The sequence below is a fragment of the Podarcis bocagei genome (assembly GCF_964188305.1).
Source record: "Podarcis bocagei genome assembly, chromosome: W".
Taxonomy (NCBI): Eukaryota; Metazoa; Chordata; class Lepidosauria; order Squamata; family Lacertidae; genus Podarcis; species Podarcis bocagei.
This window is the reverse complement of record NC_138131.1, coordinates 48,049,550-48,060,674: the sequence shown is the minus strand read 5'-3', so window position 1 is coordinate 48,060,674 and position 11,125 is coordinate 48,049,550.

Genomic DNA, 11,125 nt, shown 5'->3' with positions numbered 1-11,125 from the left:
AAGAACCTGGACCTTTGTATAGAAGCGCCAGGCGGCCGCAGGCAGGTAGCCAGGCGGGTAGGGAGCATGGCCGTCCCCTGCCTGCCTGCCTGCCTGCCTGCCTGCCTGCCTGCCTCCCCCCGGGTAGACCGGATAAGAACCTGGACCTTCGTATAGAAGCGCCAGGCGGCCGCAGGCAGGCAGGCAGGCAGGCAGGCAGGCAGGTAGGCAGGTAGCCAGGCGGGTAGGGAGCATGGCCGTCCCCTGCCTGCCTGCCTGCCTGCCTGCCTCCCCCAGGTAGACCGGATAAGAACCTGTACCTTTGTATAGAAGCGCCAGGCGGCCGCAGGCAGGCAGGCAGGCAGGCAGGCAGGCAGGCAGGCAGGGAGCATGGCCGTCCTCTGCCTCCCTGCCTGCCTGCCTGCCTCCCCCCCCAGGTAGACCGGATAAGAACCTGTACCTTTGTATAGAAGCGCCAGGCGGCCACAGGCAGGCAGGCAGGCAGGCAGGCAGGCTGGCTGACCCCTGCCTGCCTGCCTGCCTGCCTGCCTGCCTGCCTGCCTGCCTGCTTGCTTCCAGGTAGACCGGATAAGAACCTGGACCTTCGTATAGAAGCGCCAGGCGGCCGCAGGCAGGCAGGCAGGCAGGCAGGCAGGCAGGCAGGCAGGGAGCATGGCCGTCCTCTGCCTCCCTGCCTGCCTGCCTGCCTCCCCCCCCAGGTAGACCGGATAAGAACCTGTACCTTTGTATAGAAGCGCCAGGTGGCCACAGGCAGGCAGGCAGGCAGGCAGGCAGGCAGGCAGGCGGGTAGGGAGCATGGCCGTCCCCTGCCTGCCTGCCTGCCTGCCTGCCTGCCTGCCTCCCCCAGGTAGACCGGATAAGAACCTGTACCTTTGTATAGAAGCGCCAGGCGGCCGCAGGCAGGCAGGCAGGCAGGCAGGCAGGCAGGCAGGGAGCATGGCCGTCCTCTGCCTCCCTGCCTGCCTGCCTGCCTCCCCCCCCAGGTAGACCGGATAAGAACCTGTACCTTTGTATAGAAGCGCCAGGCGGCCACAGGCAGGCAGGCAGGCAGGCAGGCAGGATGGCTGACCCCTGCCTGCCTGCCTGCCTGCCTGCCTGCCTGCCTGCTTGCTTCCAGGTAGACCGGGTAAGAACCTGGACCTTTGTATAGAAGCGCCAGGCGGCCGCAGGCAGGTAGCCAGGCGGGTAGGGAGCATGGCCGTCCCCTGCCTGCCTGCCTGCCTGCCTGCCTGCCTCCCCCCGGGTAGACCGGATAAGAACCTGGACCTTCGTATAGAAGCGCCAGGCGGCCGCAGGCAGGCAGGCAGGCAGGCAGGCAGGCAGGTAGGCAGGTAGCCAGGCGGGTAGGGAGCATGGCCGTCCCCTGCCTGCCTGCCTGCCTGCCTGCCTGCCTGCCTCCCCCAGGTAGACCGGATAAGAACCTGTACCTTTGTATAGAAGCGCCAGGCGGCCGCAGGCAGGCAGGCAGGCAGGCAGGCAGGCAGGCAGGGAGCATGGCCGTCCTCTGCCTCCCTGCCTGCCTGCCTGCCTCCCCCCCCAGGTAGACCGGATAAGAACCTGTACCTTTGTATAGAAGCGCCAGGCGGCCACAGGCAGGCAGGCAGGCAGGCAGGCAGGCTGGCTGACCCCTGCCTGCCTGCCTGCCTGCCTGCCTGCCTGCCTGCCTGCCTGCCTGCCTGCCTGCCTGCTTGCTTCCAGGTAGACCGGATAAGAACCTGGACCTTCGTATAGAAGCGCCAGGCGGCCGCAGGCAGGCAGGCAGGCAGGCAGGCAGGCAGGCAGGCAGGCAGGCAGGGAGCATGGCCGTCCTCTGCCTCCCTGCCTGCCTGCCTGCCTCCCCCCCCAGGTAGACCGGATAAGAACCTGTACCTTTGTATAGAAGCGCCAGGTGGCCACAGGCAGGCAGGCAGGCAGGCAGGCAGGCAGGCAGGCAGGCGGGTAGGGAGCATGGCCGTCCCCTGCCTGCCTGCCTGCCTGCCTGCCTGCCTCCCCCAGGTAGACCGGATAAGAACCTGTACCTTTGTATAGAAGCGCCAGGCGGCCGCAGGCAGGCAGGCAGGCAGGCAGGCAGGGAGCATGGCCGTCCTCTGCCTCCCTGCCTGCCTGCCTGCCTCCCCCCCCAGGTAGACCGGATAAGAACCTGTACCTTTGTATAGAAGCGCCAGGCGGCCACAGGCAGGCAGGCAGGCAGGCAGGCAGGCTGGCTGACCCCTGCCTGCCTGCCTGCCTGCCTGCCTGCCTGCCTGCCTGCTTGCTTCCAGGTAGACCGGGTAAGAACCTGGACCTTTGTATAGAAGCGCCAGGCGGCCGCAGGCAGGTAGCCAGGCGGGTAGGGAGCATGGCCGTCCCCTGCCTGCCTGCCTGCCTGCCTGCCTGCCTCCCCCCGGGTAGACCGGATAAGAACCTGGACCTTCGTATAGAAGCGCCAGGCGGCCGCAGGCAGGCAGGCAGGCAGGCAGGCAGGCAGGCAGGCAGGTAGCCAGGTAGCCAGGCGGGTAGGGAGCATGGCCGTCCCCTGCCTGCCTGCCTGCCTGCCTGCCTGCCTGCCTCCCCCAGGTAGACCGGATAAGAACCTGTACCTTTGTATAGAAGCGCCAGGCGGCCGCAGGCAGGCAGGCAGGCAGGCAGGCAGGCAGGCAGGCAGGCAGGGAGCATGGCCGTCCTCTGCCTCCCTGCCTGCCTGCCTGCCTCCCCCCCCAGGTAGACCGGATAAGAACCTGTACCTTTGTATAGAAGCGCCAGGCGGCCACAGGCAGGCAGGCAGGCAGGCAGGCAGGCTGGCTGACCCCTGCCTGCCTGCCTGCCTGCCTGCCTGCCTGCCTGCCTGCTTGCTTCCAGGTAGACCGGATAAGAACCTGGACCTTCGTATAGAAGCGCCAGGCGGCCGCAGGCAGGCAGGCAGGCAGGCAGGCAGGCAGGCAGGGAGCATGGCCGTCCTCTGCCTCCCTGCCTGCCTGCCTGCCTCCCCCCCCAGGTAGACCGGATAAGAACCTGTTCCTTTGTATAGAAGCGCCAGGTGGCCACAGGCAGGCAGGCAGGCAGGCAGGCAGGCAGGCAGGCAGGCGGGTAGGGAGCATGGCCGTCCCCTGCCTGCCTGCCTGCCTGCCTGCCTCCCCCAGGTAGACCGGATAAGAACCTGTACCTTTGTATAGAAGCGCCAGGCGGCCGCAGGCAGGCAGGCAGGCAGGCAGGCAGGCAGGCAGGCAGGCAGGGAGCATGGCCGTCCTCTGCCTCCCTGCCTGCCTGCCTGCCTCCCCCCCCAGGTAGACCGGATAAGAACCTGTACCTTTGTATAGAAGCGCCAGGCGGCCACAGGCAGGCAGGCAGGCAGGCAGGCAGGCAGGCTGGCTGACCCCTGCCTGCCTGCCTGCCTGCCTGCCTGCCTGCCTGCCTGCTTGCTTCCAGGTAGACCGGGTAAGAACCTGGACCTTTGTATAGAAGCGCCAGGCGGCCGCAGGCAGGTAGCCAGGCGGGTAGGGAGCATGGCCGTCCCCTGCCTGCCTGCCTGCCTGCCTGCCTGCCTCCCCCCGGGTAGACCGGATAAGAACCTGGACCTTCGTATAGAAGCGCCAGGCGGCCGCAGGCAGGCAGGCAGGCAGGCAGGCAGGCAGGCAGGCAGGCAGGGAGCATGGCCGTCCTCTGCCTCCCTGCCTGCCTGCCTGCCTCCCCCCCCAGGTAGACCGGATAAGAACCTGTACCTTTGTATAGAAGCGCCAGGCGGCCACAGGCAGGCAGGCAGGCAGGCAGGCAGGCTGGCTGACCCCTGCCTGCCTGCCTGCCTGCCTGCCTGCCTGCCTGCTTGCTTCCAGGTAGACCGGATAAGAACCTGGACCTTCGTATAGAAGCGCCAGGCGGCCGCAGGCAGGCAGGCAGGCAGGCAGGCAGGCAGGCAGGCAGGGAGCATGGCCGTCCTCTGCCTCCCTGCCTGCCTGCCTGCCTCCCCCCCCAGGTAGACCGGATAAGAACCTGTACCTTTGTATAGAAGCGCCAGGTGGCCACAGGCAGGCAGGCAGGCAGGCAGGCAGGCAGGCAGGCGGGTAGGGAGCATGGCCGTCCCCTGCCTGCCTGCCTGCCTGCCTGCCTCCCCCAGGTAGACCGGATAAGAACCTGTACCTTTGTATAGAAGCGCCAGGCGGCCGCAGGCAGGCAGGCAGGCAGGCAGGCAGGCAGGCAGGCAGGGAGCATGGCCGTCCTCTGCCTCCCTGCCTGCCTGCCTGCCTCCCCCCCCAGGTAGACCGGATAAGAACCTGTACCTTTGTATAGAAGCGCCAGGCGGCCACAGGCAGGCAGGCAGGCAGGCAGGCAGGCAGGCTGGCTGACCCCTGCCTGCCTGCCTGCCTGCCTGCCTGCCTGCCTGCCTGCTTGCTTCCAGGTAGACCGGGTAAGAACCTGGACCTTTGTATAGAAGCGCCAGGCGGCCGCAGGCAGGTAGCCAGGCGGGTAGGGAGCATGGCCGTCCCCTGCCTGCCTGCCTGCCTGCCTGCCTGCCTCCCCCCGGGTAGACCGGATAAGAACCTGGACCTTCGTATAGAAGCGCCAGGCGGCCGCAGGCAGGCAGGCAGGCAGGCAGGCAGGCAGGCAGGCAGGGAGCATGGCCGTCCTCTGCCTCCCTGCCTGCCTGCCTGCCTCCCCCCCCGGTAGACCGGATAAGAACCTGTACCTTTGTATAGAAGCGCCAGGTGGCCACAGGCAGGCAGGCAGGCAGGCAGGCTGGCTGACCCCTGCCTGCCTGCCTGCCTGCCTGCCTGCATGCCTGCCTGCCTGCCTGCTTCCAGGTAGACCGGGTAAGAACCTGGACCTTTGTATAGAAGCGCCAGGCGGCCGCAGGCAGGTAGCCAGGCGGGTAGGGAGCATGGCCGTCCCCTGCCTGCCTGCCTGCCTGCCTGCCTGCCTGCCTGCCTGCCTCCCCCCGGGTAGACCGGATAAGAACCTGGACCTTCGTATAGAAGCGCCAGGCGGCCGCAGGCAGGCAGGCAGGCAGGCAGGCAGGCAGGCAGGTAGCCAGGCGGGTAGGGAGCATGGCCGTCCCCTGATTGCCTGCCTGCCTGCCTGCCTGCCTGCCCCAGGTAGACCGGATAAGAACCTGTACCTTCGTATAGAAGCGCCAGGCGGCCGCAGGCAGGCAGGCAGGCAGGCGGGTAGGGAGCATGGCCGTCCCCTGCCTGCCTGCCTGCCTGCCTGCCTGCCTGCCTCCCCCAGGTAGACTGGGTAAGAACCTGGACCTTTGTATAGAAGCGCCAGGCGGCCGCAGGCAGGCAGGCAGGCGGGTAGGGAGCATGGCCGTCCCCTGCCTGCCTGCCTGCCTGCCTGCCTCCCCCAGGTAGACCGGATAAGAACCTGTACCTTTGTATAGAAGCGCCAGGCGGCCGCAGGCAGGCAGGCAGGCAGGCAGGCAGGCAGGCAGGCAGGGAGCATGGCCGTCCTCTGCCTCCCTGCCTGCCTGCCTGCCTCCCCCCCAGGTAGACCGGATAAGAACCTGTACCTTTGTATAGAAGCGCCAGGCGGCCACAGGCAGGCAGGCAGGCAGGCAGGCAGGCTGGCTGACCCCTGCCTGCCTGCCTGCCTGCCTGCCTGCCTGCCTGCCTGCCTGCCTGCTTGCTTCCAGGTAGACCGGGTAAGAACCTGGACCTTTGTATAGAAGCGCCAGGCGGCCGCAGGCAGGTAGCCAGGCGGGTAGGGAGCATGGCCGTCCCCTGCCTGCCTGCCTGCCTGCCTGCCTCCCCCCGGGTAGACCGGATAAGAACCTGGACCTTCGTATAGAAGCGCCAGGCGGCCGCAGGCAGGCAGGCAGGCAGGCAGGCAGGCAGGCAGGGAGCATGGCCGTCCTCTGCCTCCCTGCCTGCCTGCCTGCCTCCCCCCCCAGGTAGACCGGATAAGAACCTGTACCTTTGTATAGAAGCGCCAGGTGGCCACAGGCAGGCAGGCAGGCAGGCAGGCTGGCTGACCCCTGCCTGCCTGCCTGCCTGCCTGCCTGCCTGCCTGCCTGCCTGCCTGCTTCCAGGTAGACCGGGTAAGAACCTGGACCTTTGTATAGAAGCGCCAGGCGGCCGCAGGCAGGTAGCCAGGCGGGTAGGGAGCATGGCCGTCCCCTGCCTGCCTGCCTGCCTGCCTGCCTGCCTGCCTGCCTCCCCCCGGGTAGACCGGATAAGAACCTGGACCTTCGTATAGAAGCGCCAGGCGGCCGCAGGCAGGCAGGCAGGCAGGCAGGCAGGCAGGTAGGCAGGTAGCCAGGCGGGTAGGGAGCATGGCCGTCCCCTGCCTGCCTGCCTGCCTGCCTGCCTGCCTGCCTGCCTGCCCCAGGTAGACCGGATAAGAACCTGTACCTTCGTATAGAAGCGCCAGGCGGCCGCAGGCAGGCAGGCAGGCAGGCAGGCAGGCAGGCAGGCGGGTAGGTAGCATGGCCGTCCTCTGCCTCCCTGCCTGCCTGCCTGCCTGCCTGCCTGCCTCCCCCCCAGGTAGACCGGATAAGAACCTGTACCTTCGTATAGAAGCGCCAGGCGGCCGCAGGCAGGCAGGCAGGCGGGTAGGGAGCATGGCCGTCCCCTGCCTGCCTGCCTGCCTCCCCCCAGGTAGACCGGCTAAGAACCTGTACCTTGGTATAGAAGCGCCAGGCGGCCGCAGGCAGGCAGGCAGGCAGGCAGGCAGGCAGCAGGTCAGGGTGCGTGGACGTCCCATGCATGCCTGCCTGCCTGCCTCCCCCCCCCAGGTAGACCGGATAAGAACCTGGACCTCTTTTTAGGGGCGCCCTCGTGTGGCCAGCATGGTAAGGGCAGGGCAGCCTCCTCCTCCTCCTCCTCCTCCTCCTCCTCCTCCTCCTCCTTCTGCTCCTCCTGCTCCTCCTGCTCCTCCTGCTCCTTCGTCGTATCCCTATTGTTGTCAAGATCGTGCGTGCGTGCGTCCGTGCATTCGTGCGGTCGAAATGGGGGATGCGTGAGTGTTTGTGTGTGTGCTGGCATGCCTGCCCGCCCGCCCGTCTCCCTCTCCGTGATCTACTTTGGGTCTGTCTCTCCCTCCCTCCCCCACCCGCAAGCACATCGCCACGACAAACCACGACATCGCCAAGGGCGGCGTTCGTGGCGACAGCTGCCGTAGACCTCGGTGACTTTGTAGACCTCCGCTTGGCAGCAGAGCAGCAGGTAGGCGATGGAGGAGACGGGTGGGGTGGGGTGGGGCGGGGCGGGCCTTCGTGCGTACGTGCGTACGTCCTTGCAGGGACGGCAAGGGATCACCCTTGGCGATGTCGTGGGCGGGGGTGGGTGGTTTCTTTGGTATGCGTGTGTGCGCCTTGGAGTGATATTTTGTGTCCATCTCTCTCTGTCCCTGTCGGTCTCCCCTGCACACAAGCGTGTGTGCGGTGTACTTGGCTCCTGTGTCTCTGTCTGTCTCCCCCCACACAAGCACATGCTGTGTTTGAGTATATGCTTAGTGTCTCCCTCTCCCGCAAACGACTGTTTGTGTCGTGTGTGTGTGTGTGTGTGTGTGTGTGTGAGAGAGAGAGAGAGAGAGAGAGAGAGAGAGACGCAAGAGACGAGAGACAAGAGACAGAGAGATTTTGTTTCTGCCTGCCTCTGCCTGCCTGCCTCTCTCTCTCTCTCTCTCTCTCTCTCTCTCTCTCTCTCTCTCTCTCTCTCCCTCCCTCCCTCCCTCCCTCCCTCCCTCTGCCCCGCAATCAAGTGTGTGTGAGAGCGCACGAGTGCTTTTGTGCTTGTCTTTCTGTATCCCTGTGTCTCTGCATGCTCCCCCTCCCGCAAAGGAACGCACACACGCCGAGACTTTTCTCCCTTGCCGTCCCTGCAAGGACCAACGCACGAACGCACGCACGCACGCCCTCACCTGTCCCCTCCATCGCCTACCTGCTGCGCTGCCGCCAAGCGGCGGTCTACAACGTCACCAAGTTCTACGGCAGCTGTCGCCACGAACCCCACCCACCCTTGGCGATGTCGTCAGGTGACAGCGACCACGTAGAGCTGGAGGCTCCATGGGGGGGGGGAGAGCGGGCCGGTAGACCGGGAAGGCCTACGCCCTCCCTAGTAGACCGGCAAGCCGCAGCTTCTCCAGCCGGTAGACCGGGGGCCCGGCGAGTAGATTGGGCAGAGCGGGAAGCCCCCACGGTCTCGGAGGTAGACCGGCAAACTCCAGCCTTCGGGTGCCGGTAGACCGGAGGGGAGCTGACGGCCGGGAGACCGGGCTCACCTAGGTCCGACTCCCAGTAGACCGGCCAGCGGTTCCGCGCCGCGCGCCAGGTAGACCGGGAAGCCCCTCGATCTCTGGAGGAAGACCGGCAAGACCCAGCTTTCCCGGGCGGTAGACCGGAGGGGAGCCGACGGCCGGGAGACCGGGCTCACCAGGTCCGACTCCCAGTAGACCGGCCAGCGGTTCCGCGCCGCGCGCCAGGTAGACCGGGAAGCCCCTCGATCTCTGGAGGAAGACCGGCAAGACGCAGCTTTCCCGGGCGGTAGACCGGAGGGGAGCCGACGGCCGGGAGACCGGGCTCACCTAGGTCCGACTCCCAGTAGACCGGCCAGCGGTTCCGCGCCGCGCGCCAGGTAGACCGGGAAGCCCCTCGATCTCTGGAGGAAGACCGGCAAGACCCAGCTTTCCCGGGCGGTAGACCGGAGGGGAGCCGACGGCCGGGAGACCGGGCTCACCAGGTCCGACTCCCAGTAGACCGGCCAGCGGTTCCGCGCCGCGCGCCAGGTAGACCGGGAAGCCCCTCGATCTCTGGAGGAAGACCGGCAAGACGCAGCTTTCCCGGGCGGTAGACCGGAGGGGAGCCGACGGCCGGGAGACAGGGCATCGCCCCAGCCCGTCCGGCGGGAAGACCAGGCTTCCCGAGGGCCGCCGCCCAGTAGACCGGACAGCGGTTCCGCGCCGTGCTCCAGGTAGCCCGGCAGAGCCGCGCTCTGCGGTGGGTAAACCGGGAAGCCCCACGATCTCGGAGGAAGACCGCCAAACCCAGCCTTCCCGGCCGGTAGACCGGGCTCACCGCGGTCCGGCGCCCAGTAGACCGGCCAGCGGTTCCTCTACCTTTCAAGTAAGACCGGCCAGAGCCCCCCCTCCTCGAAGGTTAGTAGACCGGGCAGCGGCTCCAGCCCCCCACCGCCGTGTGGACCGGCGTTTGCCGGGCCCAAGGAGGGTAGACCGGGAAGCCGTTTCTCCTCTTAGGTAGACCTGGAAGTCCCAGACCCTGCGGCAGGCAGGCAGGCAGGCAGGCAGGCAGGCAGGCAGGCAGGCAAGCAAGCAGGCAAGCAGGCAGGCAGGCAGGCAGGCAGGCAGGCAGGCAGGCAGGCATGCAAGCAAGCAGGCAGGCAGGCAAGCAAGCAGGCAGGCAAGCAGGCAGGCAGGCAGGCTGGCTGGCTGGGAGGGTGGCCGTCCGCTTCCTGCCTTCCAGGTAGACCGGGCAAGAGCCTGTTCCTTCGTTTAGGAGCGCTGGTCAGGCGGCAGGCAGGCAGGCAGGCAGTGAGGGCGTGGTGTGCATGGACGCGAGGAGCCCACCGCGCCTGACACCGAGTAGACCGGCCAGCGGTGCCGCGCCGTGCGCCAGGTAGTCCGGCGAAGCAAAGCCGCCCTTTCTGGTGGGTTGACCGGGAAGCCCCACGATCTCGGAGGAGGCCGGCAATCCCCAGCCTTATCGGCCGGTAGACCGGAGGGGAGCCGAGGGCCGGGAGACCGGGTAACGTCGCCTGCCCCTCCGGCGGGTCGACCGGGAAGCCTCCCTACCTCGGAGGTAGACCGGCAGGACCCAGCCTCCACGGCCAGCAGAGCCCAGGGCCGGGAGACCGGGCACCCTTGCCAGCCCGGGGCCGGACCGGGGTGACGGTGCACGCGAGAAGCAGACTGGGCCTTCGGTCGGTAGACCGGGAGCCCCCATTCTCTGGAGGGGCCTGGCAAGGCCCAGCCTCCACGGCCGGCAGACTGGGGGGACTCTGTTCGCAGGCCCACCGGCCGCCGGGAGGACCGGCTAGTAGACCGGTTAGCAGCGGTACCAGTCCGGCCGTCAGGTGGCCCGGCGCTTCCCAGCCCCAAGCAGGGGAGACCGGGAAGCCGTCTGTCCTCGAGGTAGAGCTGGAAGCCCCAGGCAAGCAGGCAAGCAGGCAAGCAGGCTGGGAGGGTGGCCGTCCGCTTCCTGCCTTCCAGGTAGACCGGGCAAGAGCCTGTACCTTCGTTTAGGAGCGCTGGTCAGGCGACAGGCAGGCAGGCAGGCAGGCAGGCAGGCAGGCAGGCAGGCAAGGAGGGCGTGGTGTGCGTGGACGCGAGGAGCCCACCGCGCCTGACACCGAGTAGACCGGCCAGCGGTGCCGCGCCGTACGCCAGGTAGACCGGCGGAACCCCGCTTTCCGATGGGTAGACCGGGAAGTCCCCACGATCTCTGAGGAAGACCGGCAATCCCCAGCCTTATCGGCCGGTAGACCGGAGGGGAGCCGAGGGCCGGGAGACCGGGTAACGTCGCCTGCCCCTCCGGCGGGTCGACCGGGAAGCCTCCCTACCTCGGAGGTAGACCGGCAGGACCCAGCCTCCACGGCCAGCAGAGCCCAGGGCCGGGAGACCGGGCACCCTTGCCAGCCCGGGGACGGACCGGGGTGACGGTGCACGCGAGAAGCAGACTGGGCCTTCGGTCGGTAGACCGGGAGCCCCCATTCTCTGGAGGGGCCCGGCAAGGCCCAGCCTCCACGGCCGGCAGACTGGGGGGACTCTGTTCGCAGGCCCACCGGCCGCCGGGAGGACCGGCTAGTAGACCGGTTAGCAGCGGTACCAGTCCGGCCGTCAGGTGGCCCGGCGCTTCCCAGCCCCAAGCAGGGGAGACCGGGAAGCCGTCTGTCCTCGAGGTAGAGCTGGAAGCCCCAGGCAAGCAGGCAAGCAGGCAAGCAGGCTGGGAGGGTGGCCGTCCGCTTCCTGCCTTCCAGGTAGACCGGGCAAGAGCCTGTTCCTTTGTTTAGGAGCGCTGGTCAGGCGACAGGCAGGCAGGCAGGCAGGCAGGCAGGCAGGCAGGCAAGGAGGGCGTGGTGTGCGTGGACGCGAGGAGCCCACCGCGCCTGACACCGAGTAGACCGGCCAGCGGTGCCGCGCCGTACGCCAGGTAGACCGGCGGAACCCCGCTTTCCGATGGGTAGACCGGGAAGTCCCC